The 11500-nt window shown below is 42.8% G+C and overlaps 1 pseudogene; it reads right to left on the reverse strand.

Annotated features, from left to right (window-relative positions):
* Positions 1-2180: 2180 nt before the first annotated feature.
* Positions 2181-9745, reverse strand: LOC106740539 (annotated as a pseudogene).
* Positions 9746-11500: the final 1755 nt, after the last annotated feature.

The following is an 11500-nucleotide window of genomic DNA, read 5'->3' on the forward strand; positions in this document are numbered from 1 at the left end:
CGAAGCTTACGGTGAATATGCTCTTTGTAAAACACAGTGTTTCGAGTGGTTCAAAAAATTCAAAAGTGGTGATTTTGACGTGAGAAACGAAGAGCGTAAGAAACCACCGAAAAAGTTCGCAGACAACGAATTGCAAGACTTATTGGATGAAGATGATACTCAAATTCAACAAGAACTCGCGGATGAATTGAATGTGACGCAGAAAGCTGTCTCAATTCGTTTGAAAGCCATGGGAAAGTTTCAGAAAGTGGGAAAATGGGTTCCGCATGAACTGAATGAAAGAAAACAAGAAAATCGAAAAACCACTTGTGAAATGCTGCCCGACAGATACAAAAGAAAGTCATTTCTCCATCGCATCATGACAGGTAATGAAAAATGGATATATTTTGAGAATCTTAAGCGTTAGAAATCATAGGTGAATCCAGGCGAACCATCGACATTCACTTCAAATCGCTTTGGAAAGAAGCCAATGCTCTGTGTTTGGTGGGATCAGAAGGGTGTAATCTATTATGAGCTGCTAAAACCTGGTGAAACCGTTAACACTGATCGCTACCAACAGCAAATTATCGATTTAAATCGAGCATTGCGTGAAAAACGACCGGAATATGGAAAAAGGCAATACAAGGTCATTTTGCTCCATGATAATGCCCCATCACACACAGCAAAACTGGTCAAGGAAACGATCGAGGCGTTCAGTTGGGAAATACTAACGCATGCGGCTTATTCTCCAGACTTGGATCCGTCCGATTATCATCTATTCGCATCAATAGGACACGCTCTCGCTGAACAACGCTTCAATTCGTATGAAAATATACGAAAATGGCTCGATAGCTGGTTCGCTTCAAAAGAAGAAATGTTTTTTTGGCGTGGCATTCATAAACTGCCGGAAAGGTGGGGAAAATGTATAAATAGCAATGGACATTACTTTGAATAAAATATTTTTTATCATTTTCAAACAACAGACGTGTAATTTTTACAAAAAAATTCCGGTTTCATATTTCTACTTCTGGTATTCTTGTATTTGCTGTTTCAAATGCTGTTTTAAATGGTTCCAGTAAAAATTTTGCCGAATGCGATTATATTTTTTTGTAAGCCCTTTATATCCAGCAAATGTGGAAGCATGATTTTTGGGTATAATAATGTGCTCGTTCGTCCTCCGGAGGACATATTGTGAGTTCTGAACAGATCTTGATGATAATTAATTTTTCAGTGAAAATGTTTTTTAGTATTTCGCTTATGGCATTACAATCGATGTCGTTAAGAGTTTCGGTCTTCGCGATGCAAACAAATTTTCAATTTAGTTCCAGTAGGATATTTAATAATGAATGAAATGATTTAGTCAGAATTCCAAAGTCTAATAGCACGGATCGTCTTTCTTTAATTGGTAAAATAGTTAAAGTCTTTTCGGTATCTTCGAAAGGAAACACTCGGCCTCGACCGAATGATAATTCGTTGAGGGGAGGGATCCGGTTAGCTTCGACCAACAGTAGTGTGCCTTTATCGCACGGATACGCGTCGACAATGAATAATACAACCATATTATTCTTGCGAGAGAGTATATCGTCTTTGCTTTCTTTAAGGGGGAAACCTTTTTTACACGGTCGAAAAATACATGATTTTCACGAATTTTTTTCTCGGGTATAATAACTTAAAACGTTTTAAAATTTTTATAACAATTTAATACACAATCGAAGAGTACACAGGAATTTTCTCAAAAAAAAGATGTTTACTATAAAAACGGACGCGATATTAATATTGCTTCGCTTATGGAGTGTCTCCGCTGTGTACACTGTAGCGTCCTTAATTTTGATCTAAAACAAAAAACAAAAATTTTTTAAATATTTATGATACTAGCTTCTATGTGACATTTCGATTTTTTAAAGAAAAAGTCGAAATTGCATGTTTTTACACAGTTTAAAATTGAAAGTGCGTTTTTTGTTAAAAAATTGACTTTAAAATACAAAAAAAATATGAAAAATATTTTTTTTTCAAAAAACAATTAATGTCACATCGAAGAGAATTTAATTATCTTTAAAATGAGAGGTCATAAAGCCAAATCGGTTTAGTAGATTTCTCTTAATCGTGTACACAAAATTGAAAAAACGTGTTTCGAGAAAAACGCGTTTAAAGTTTTAGATACATAAAAATACTACATATTCACAACTTACGGCAGTCTCACGCTAATCAGCGATTCCAGCTGCATAAAGTAGCCCCTCCGCTTCCTCGTAGAACTCGTTTTGAGCCATCATCTCCATCCTACGAACCGTTCTTGCCTCTTTTGAGCTGCTATAGCTTCGGCGGTTCTGTCTGTTTATTCGCTTCTCGTCCTTCGTTACGACAAAATTGTGTGCCTGGATCCCAATTTCGATATCCAATTTTTTATTATCATTAACACCTCATTGTAACCTTCGTTAAATATCGATGCAGCAATATACGCAGCAATGCAGACGATTTTTTCTCCACTGTGAATGTGTTTAGGCGATAAACGCCAAACGGTAGAATTGAAACTTTCATTTGCGTTCTGTGTGTAACCGCCTAAACACCTTTCCAAAAGACTGTCATTCGAAAGATCGTCGAAGATCGGTTGCAAATGTTTCTCAACATTTGGGTGAAGAGGAGGGGGATGTTTAAATGACGCTGCATAACCTGCTGTCTCAGCCTCGCGCCACTTACACCAGCTATCAGCTCCAGCCGGACAATTTCGTGTTTCGGTGTCTCGCCGGTGGATGTTAGATGATCGAGTGTTGCTTGAATGGCTTTTTTCATGCCTTGGACCGAATCAGTATTTCGACGTATGGCTAATCCGTAGTATCGAGTTATTTTTTTTATCAGTACATCGGTTAACATTCCACGTCCTCCGAGCTTCTTATCTTTTTTTATATTTCTAAGTCTTGTGCCCATTCGTTTCTTGACATGCCCAACGCATTCACTTTTTTTTACAGGAAAGTCATTGCGGTACGGATTCAAGTCTAAGATGGCTTTGAAGGTTTTTGAGTTGCCATCGTCTATATAATTCACATACTGAACGCCATATTTTTCTTCTGGTCTGGAAAACATTTCTTTCATGGAATCGACTTCCATTTTCCCTGATGAACCGGAATGATTTAGTAGGCACTCATCTTCGTGTTTTTCGTACCACTCAGTATATTCATCAGTACCTTCTTTTGGTTTTCATGACGTGCAACCCTTACATATTGAACTTTTAATAACAAGATCGATTACTTTTCCGGTTAAAATACCAATTAGAATTACAACACCTAACAGCGACGTAAAACCTCTTTTCTTCCACGATCCATCCCCAGACACATAAAATTTTGATTTTCTTCTTCCATTTTCTTCATTTAATTTTTTTTCTTCATCAACTGCTTTCAGACATGTAGCATCAAAGACAAACTTTACTGCATCATACAGGTGTTTCACAATTTTCTCGTACGCACTGTTACTCAAACCTGTACCGAGATCCATAAGTCCAGCAAAAATATTGATGTTTTCTTGTCCGATGCCTAAAAGTCTCATAACAAAAACTATTTTTCTGTTAATTTCATAACCGGTATTTATAAGAGGTCCAGAATCAATCTGTGTAGAGCCATAACAACACAACACAACTGTCTTAAAACCGAAACCACGAATTCCCGATTCTCTAAATTCGACATTTTTCAAACATTTTCGACATATAAGCAGTTGCGCGAGCGTTTGAAAAACGCTTAGAAAATTTATTATTTTATACGCATGAGCCCTATTCACTTCTGCGTCAAAAACATTAACACTGATTAGTTTTGTACTCGAAGCACTCGTATTACTAATTTCCTCTTCTTTGGCTTCTTTTTCTTCATCTTTACTCCAAGGAGATTTCCTTTTTCGAGACCTCGTTGAACGTCTGGACTGCCCGTGTGTCGCTTTCGGATACGAAGTCATGCTGCATTCAGCAACGTATTCACTCGACAAGAGACGAAAGCGAACTGATCGTAGGTCAAAACAATTTTGAAAGGGAAAACAGATAAAATTTCTACCAACGGACTTTTCGAACGCAGGTATAAACACGCTCCAAGAACGCAGGTATAAACGCGACCGCCCGAAGGTCGTTAGGCCCGTCTGAACTCGTCACCCGACCCGTCCGCTTTAACTTCGTAACTTCGTAAATACTGCAGATATCGACTTGAAATTTTCAGGGAATATTCTTGAATAGTTTAACAATCGATTAAAACTATTTCCAAAATATCGATTTTTTGACCCGATAAAGGAGGTTTTCCCTCTTAATAATGAGAGTAATAAGGTGATGTAGAATTGAGAATTCTTCTTCGATTTGAAAAAGGGATCCGGAATCTTCAAATTCTGTTTGATTATCTGGGTTTATTTGCTCTAACGATTCTCTGAAAAAGAGTTCAGTTTTGTAGTTCGCGTCAACACGTTTGGGAGAGCTGCATGACGCGTGCGGAGCCTGATAGGCGCCGGGAGTTAAAGGAAAAAAAGAGACGGTAGGAGAGGGAGAGTCAACTGACGGATGGATAGACAAAGCAGGAACGGCCGAAAGCGGTTCGAGCGCCAGAGATGCGAAGGAAGGGGAGAGAGGAGTAGAGTCAGCAGGATGTGGCGATAGCGGGAGCGACTAGTCGTCATCGTGGCTGCCGCAAAAATCATTAGGAGATGCATTAGGAGAATTAGAAGATTCGATTTTGAAAATATTTCGGAAAGGGGTTCATCAGAAGATATTTCAGGAGACACAGGAGAGTTAGCTATCTCGGAAATGAGGTTGATACGGGGATTGACAACTACGGAGGCACGAAGAGATTGATGAATTATTTTGTTGAGCGCCGCGAGCGGGTCGCGGATGGAGACTCAGTTTACGCGGTCGCGTGCGCGGTTCGTCAGAGTCAGAAGCGTTATCATCACACGCATCGTAATTGTTTATGCGTCACTTCTTTCTAATGGGAAAGATAATAAGAGGAGGAGAGACAGAAACGGAAGCTTCTTTATCGTTTGGCTTAATTTTTGTCGACGTATCGGAATCAGAACGCGTATCGAAAGATTCGACATAATCACTTTCCGACAGTTGCGGCAATTTATCCGAATACTGTCTTCTTTCGGTTACGGAAATTTTGGCAGTTTTAAGAGAATTTTGAGATTTAGAATGTACGCTGTTATTTTACGAAAACTTTACGGTTGATTCCCCATGTAGTGGATTTCGAGAAAGCGCGTCTGCGTTACGATTTAAAGATCTTTCCTTATAAATAATTTTGTGATCATATTCTTCGAGCTTTAAGCGCCAGCACATAAACCAGAACGTAGGATCCTTTACTCTGTACAGCCACATGAGAGGCTGGTGGTCTGTAACTAAGGTGAATTGGCGTCAGTACAAATAAGGTCGAAAATGATTAACGCAGTAAGTTATCGCGAACAGTTCTTTTTCTATGGTCGAATAGTTTTGCTCTGCTGGATTAAGCACACGTGAGGCATATGCGATGGGTAAGTTTTGGCCAATTTAATCTTGACTGTGAAATCCGCCTATAACGAATTTAGAAGCATTGGCTGTAAGCCGAAAGAGAGCAAGAAATTAGAATATTGGAAGAAGGGCTCGTTGCGAAGTGTTTTCTTTAAGGTATTGAATGATTATTGTTGTTCTACCGTCCAAAAGAAAGGAACGCTCTTTTTAAGCAATAGATAGAGGGTTCGCGACGTGCGAGAATTCAGGAATGAAACGGCGGTAATAACCTAAGCCAAGAAATTGTTTAATATTTTTAGGATTCTTAGGAGTAGGAAAATTGTTATAGCGTTAATTTTGTTGGGGTTCGGCCGGATGCTATTTTCTCCAGTAATATGGCCTAAATATGTGACTTCGCGGCGCAGAAATTCGTACTTGCTAGGTTGGAGATGGAGATTTACTTTACGAAGGCGATTCATTAAGATTTTAATCTTTTCGACGTGCTCCATTAACAAGCTTACATAAACTACAATATCGTCCATGTAGACAAATAATTCTATGCCTTGGAGACCGGTGAGAACTTGATCCATGAGACGTTGAAATGTGGCGGGTGCATTCTTAAGTTCGAAAGGCATACGATCGAACTAAAAGTGAACGTGGGGAGTAGAAAACGTGATTTTATGAGCATCTTCGTGATGCATTGAGATTTGATGATGAAAGCCGCTGGCTAAGTCCAATACTGAAAAATATTTTGTGCCGCCTAATTGATCAAGAATATCGCAAATATTGGGCAATGGATACGCCTCGCCAATAGTTTTTTCGTTCAGGCGGCGATTATCGATCACCATTCGCCAACGTTTGTTACCCTGTGAATTTACATTTTTTGGAACAATCTAAACGGGTGAATTATAAATAAAGTTGGAGGTTTTCACTATTTGTTTTTGTAAAAGATCGGAAACTTGTGAAGTGATTTCTGTTTTGTGAAATGGAGGAAAACGATACTGCCGAACATGATTGGGAATGTTGTCGGTAGTAGAAATGCGGTGAGAGATAACGTTAGTTTTTCCAAGATAGTTGCCAGGTAGATGGTATTTACCGTGATAGTTAATTATATGAAAGCGCACGTTTTCGCGCTCCTCTGAGTTTAAATGATTTGTGCGAATAAGATTAAAGATTTGGTTAACGCAAGAGAGACAAGAATTAAATGAGATATTGGTTAGTATTTCACAAGGTCATGAATATGATTTTATATGCAGTTCACTGTCGCGCGATTTAGAGTAAGGAGCCTCGAAGCGAGAAATATGCGGAGTAGGATTTAGATAAGAATTAGAAGGATTGAGGATCGAACCGCCCTTTAAAGAGTTAGTAAACGATATCTTCGGCGAGTTAGAATTAAGAGTTAGGAGTGCCGGGTCATCGAACGAGGATTCTGACGGCGGTTTCGACTTTCATAGATCGCTATTTAGAGCGAATAGAACATTAAAGGGCTCTGCGAGATTATCGCTCAAGGATTCGAGGACCAGTACAGCCGACTGCGATTTACAAGATCTTGTGAGTTTGGTTGATTTAGGAAGTTTGTTATTTTTTAGAGGTTTGCAAGAGTGAGAATTGAGTTAGAGGATTTAGTGATCGTGCTTGATTTAGAGGATTTAGCAATTTCACGAAAATAGTTGGAAGGGAGGTTGTCGTTGTTGTTCGGCACGGGACTGATATTTGCGCACACAGGGAGTTCGGAAATTTGAGAAACTTCACGGAGGCGTACCGTGGGTATTAGAAGTTCGACGTTTTCCTCTATGGTATTAATTGCACAAATGTAGCCTTTACCGTTTACACAGGTGACCAAGCAATTGCCAATAAATACGACATCAAAAATATAAAGGCGAGGAACGTGTCTGGTTTTAATTTCGGGATTGGACACGCGATTAACAAATTCCGCGTTCGTCCTCGCGGGGACGATTTTGCTTTCATGAGTTTTAAAGGGAAAGCACTAATTTCGCCGAGATATCGCGTTTGTTCCATAGTTTATTTAAGCGTTGTGTTCAGAGAATAATGAAGAGCCAAGAATTTCTAGCGGTACAATAGGAAAACGTCGGGAACTCATGAAAAATCACCGGAACGCAAAGTTTAGCAATTCCCAAGGTGTTGACAATGTTTTCCGTGATTCCGATTATTTGATTTATCCGATAGGAATTTATAGGAATATTAGAATTTAGAGAACCAATTATGAGAATCTTAGGCTGGGCTCCGGTGTCCAGTATAAATGCGGTAGGCCCAATAAGAGAAAGTGAGCGAAGCTCTATTTTCGGGACGTTCCCGGTTGTGGATCTGAGGCAATAAATGTTTGAGTAATTTCCTCGGACGGAAGGGCTGGACGAGCTATCGGGTCGCCTCAACTCTGCTCGATGGCCGAGGCCACCAGCCTTCATATTTCCCTGCTGATTTCCGTGTTCCTTTTGAACATTATTGAATCGTCGTTTACGACATTCGGAAATGAGATGGCCCGTTTTTTCACAATAAGCACAAATTCTCACCGGGAAAGCATTAGTTGGCGGTTGAGATATACACGAGGAAGGAGCGGGCGCGCGCGTCAAGATAGCGACGGGCGGCAAGTTATAAATTGCTGAGCCCACGTTAACTCATGATGAGGAGGCAGGAGGGGCGGGAGGTGGATTCCGAGGATCTCGTAAGCGTAACTGATCGCGTTCTAATCTCTTACTTACAAACAATGCCTTCCGATACGCTTCCGCGAAAGTATTAAATCCTTCCATATGGATCTCGAGACGATATTCGGGGAAAAGGCTATCAAAAAAGGAATCTATCGTATCGGTGTCGATAGTGGCAATTTCGACCGGCGTGAGCTCGCGTCTGAGCGCGGTTTGATCTCTTTCAATAATAGCAGTGTGCAGATCTTTAACTTGGTTTATGTAATGCAATATATGTTGCAGTGTGCAGATCTTTAACTTGGTTTATGTAATGCAATATATGTTCACCGCGTTTTCTATAAACGACGCTAATTTGTCCGTGATAAAAATTTGGCGTGCAGGCGGGACTGAAAGCTGGTTTTAGTTCATTAAGCAGGCTGTCAACGGTGTCATAAATTTCGTCTTCGGCCATGAGATAGGCGTGGCCGATTAACCGGCTCCGGAGCAATCGGACGAAATGGGCTTCGCTAACGAGAGGTAACATTTCTTTAGCTCGCTTATAGCTCGCGCAAATTGTAAGACCGGGACATTATGTTCGTCGAATTTAGGAATAGAGTCTAAGACTCCGCGTATGCTAGAATTGGATAAGAATTCAGAGGATATTCATGTGGCGGCCGGATGATAGAACAAGAATGGGGGCGCCTGCGGTAAATATGATTCTGAGATAGGGGTGGATGCAGGGGCTCGCCTAATGCCTTGAGACAGAGGGGTGGATGAGTGTGGAATTTTCCTCTATTGATTAGCGGTGTGGTTACAAAGGAGTTCTTCAATACGCATGTTTCTTGCTAACACTTCCCGGGCGTGCATTTTGCGTAAGAGGCGCAAATTTACTCTTGAGAAATTGGTCCTTTTGCCACAGCAGATGTGGCTTTTATACCGCTTCTGTCGTATTTTTGACATGCCGTTGCTTAGCAAAGGCATGTTGTTTATTGTTAAATAGAGCACACACGTGTATCACGTGTACACTACGTATAATAGATTATTGTCGCGCAAAGCACCTGTAGCGGTCCGACGGTTGATCGGTCAGCTACAGTGTTCTCCGGGGGGGATGCATCGTTACATCACCCCCTCTCCCCAGTAGACTTGTCCCGAGTCTTTGGTGTGGACGGCTGGCTGCATCGGAGGATCCCATGATGCGTAAGTCGCAACATCCACCGTCCCTCGTTGATGTTGAGGCAGTAGTACCGGAAAACGTAGACCGCGAAGTAAGGTACCTCCGCAATTTTCCGCAAATTTCTCGGGCGTATATTCCACCCTTATGGGTAGTGGCGGCTGTGGCCTTAATATCCACTGTGGCGGTGGCTGGTGGCTCGCTTCAGGTCGCGGTTCCGGCTGGCCAGTGGTCGGTAGAGCAGTGGGTGTTGATGTGTCCCCTATCCTGGTTAAGTGAACAGGCCATTTCCCGGTGCATGGTGGTGCGAGCCGTCTTTTCGCTGGTGGTAAAGCGGGTCACGTTAATCAGGCTAACTTGCGCCAGTTCGTCGCGTCGGAGTGCTGGATGCCGCGTGCCGACGGACGGGACCGGCGGCCTCGATGGCTGCGGCGGTAGCGATGGATCGTCGTCGTCCGACAAGCATAGGTCGTTCCATAATTGGCACGCTTTCTGTTCCTCTCTGTCGATCATGGTCGATCTCGAGTGTTACGAGTCTATCCCGAAGAGTGTTTATATAGGGGCCGGAGTGGGGTCTTCTTATTCCCTTTGTTCGTTGTCTTCCTGGTCGGGATTGTTTATAAGCTTAATATCTTGTACGTGAATACGCTGGATCACGCGTCCGTATTAATCTTTTAGATCAACAATTACCGGTGATACAATTCGACAAATGGTACACGGCCCGCTATATCGAGGCGATAATTTTGCTTTAAAAGCACGGGCTTTATTGGAGAGAGCGTGTTCGCGTTTTTACACGCGTTCTTCCACTTGCGGTTTCCACGGTCGACGGCGCAGGTTGTAATAGTGTTCCTGCTTTTGGTAGACGCGCGCAAGATTAACTCGGACCAGCTCTAATGCTTCCTCGAAGTGCCTGCGGTGCTTCTTTAGCGGTGGGAGCGCGGCGCCCTGCTGATGGTTATCATGTAGTGTTTGTAGCTCTCGGCCATGATTTAGATACTTCGGAATGTAACCCGTCGATTCCTGTGTGGCTGTGATGTACGCAAACTGTGTTGCCGGAATAGCCGTCCCATTTGCGCTTGTTCTTCCCGGTATATTGGGCGATCATTGTTTTGGTCGTACGGTTAGCGCGTTCGACGGGATTACACTGTGGCATGTGCACAGGTATGATACGGTGTTTAATGCCAAAAGCCCGTAACAAGGTGGAAAGTTGCCGAGACTTTAACTGCTTTCCGTTGTTGGAGACGATACTCTCCGGGCAGCTGTGACGATAAATTACGCGTTGGGAGACTTAGGCAACTACTGCCTGAGCGGTTGCGCGGCGGAGCGAACAAAGCTCGATCCATTTCGTGAATCGGTCTATCGGTTAATATCCACGCATGGCGGTGAGAGGCTTTTGGCAGTGGGCTGACGAAATCAATCGCGATCTGCCTCCATGGGCCTTGACGGCGGTAGCCCGCATGAACCCAAGGGGACGTCGATAGACAGCCTTGTGTACGAGGCAACTGGTACATGTCCGCATATACCAGGCAATATCACGGAACATTCACGGCCAGTATTACCACTTCGTGATGCGGCTAATGGTCTTGGCGATTCCCATGTGACCTGCGGTCGGATTATCATGAAACCGCCTCAGCATCTCATCCCGTTGATTGTGCGCGACGCGTTCTTTCTACAGTTCGTCCGTGGGCACGTTACGGAAATCGAGCTCTTGGAAGAGATGTCGGTAGATGCGCCATTGCCAAATGGCATAGTTAAGCCATGCGGCTGGGTTGGTTTGCACATCTTTCCGTAGCTTTTCATACCAGGGGCAATGGACGCCACGGAGCACGCACACGGTGGATTGTCGAGAGAGTGCATCGGCCACATTGTTAGCGGAGCCCTTTCGGTATTGTATCTCGAATTCGATCTATTGTAGCTCGAATAGCCATCGAGCCAGTCGGCCGGTTGGCGCCTCCAGTCACTAGAGACAGCGCAGAGATTGATGATTTGTTATGACGGTAAATCAATACCCTTCGAGATAATCTCTCATTCGTTTTATGCCCCAGACCACCGCCAGGCATTCTAGTTCGGTAGCGCTGTAATTTTTCTCGGCGTTGGAAATCGTGTGGCTTCCATATGCTATCACACGTTTTCCCTCCTGAAAATGTCGGGTCGACACTATTCCGAGGCCATAACTACTCGCGTCGGTCTAGATGATAAAGCGGCGCGAGAAGTCCGAGCAGGCAAGTACTGGTGCGGTTAAGAGCCTATCCTGTTTAATGTCTTTGA

Source organism: Dinoponera quadriceps, unplaced genomic scaffold, assembly GCF_001313825.1.
Source record: "Dinoponera quadriceps isolate SergipeBrazil2010 unplaced genomic scaffold, ASM131382v1 scaffold29, whole genome shotgun sequence".
Taxonomy (NCBI): domain Eukaryota; kingdom Metazoa; phylum Arthropoda; class Insecta; order Hymenoptera; family Formicidae; genus Dinoponera; species Dinoponera quadriceps.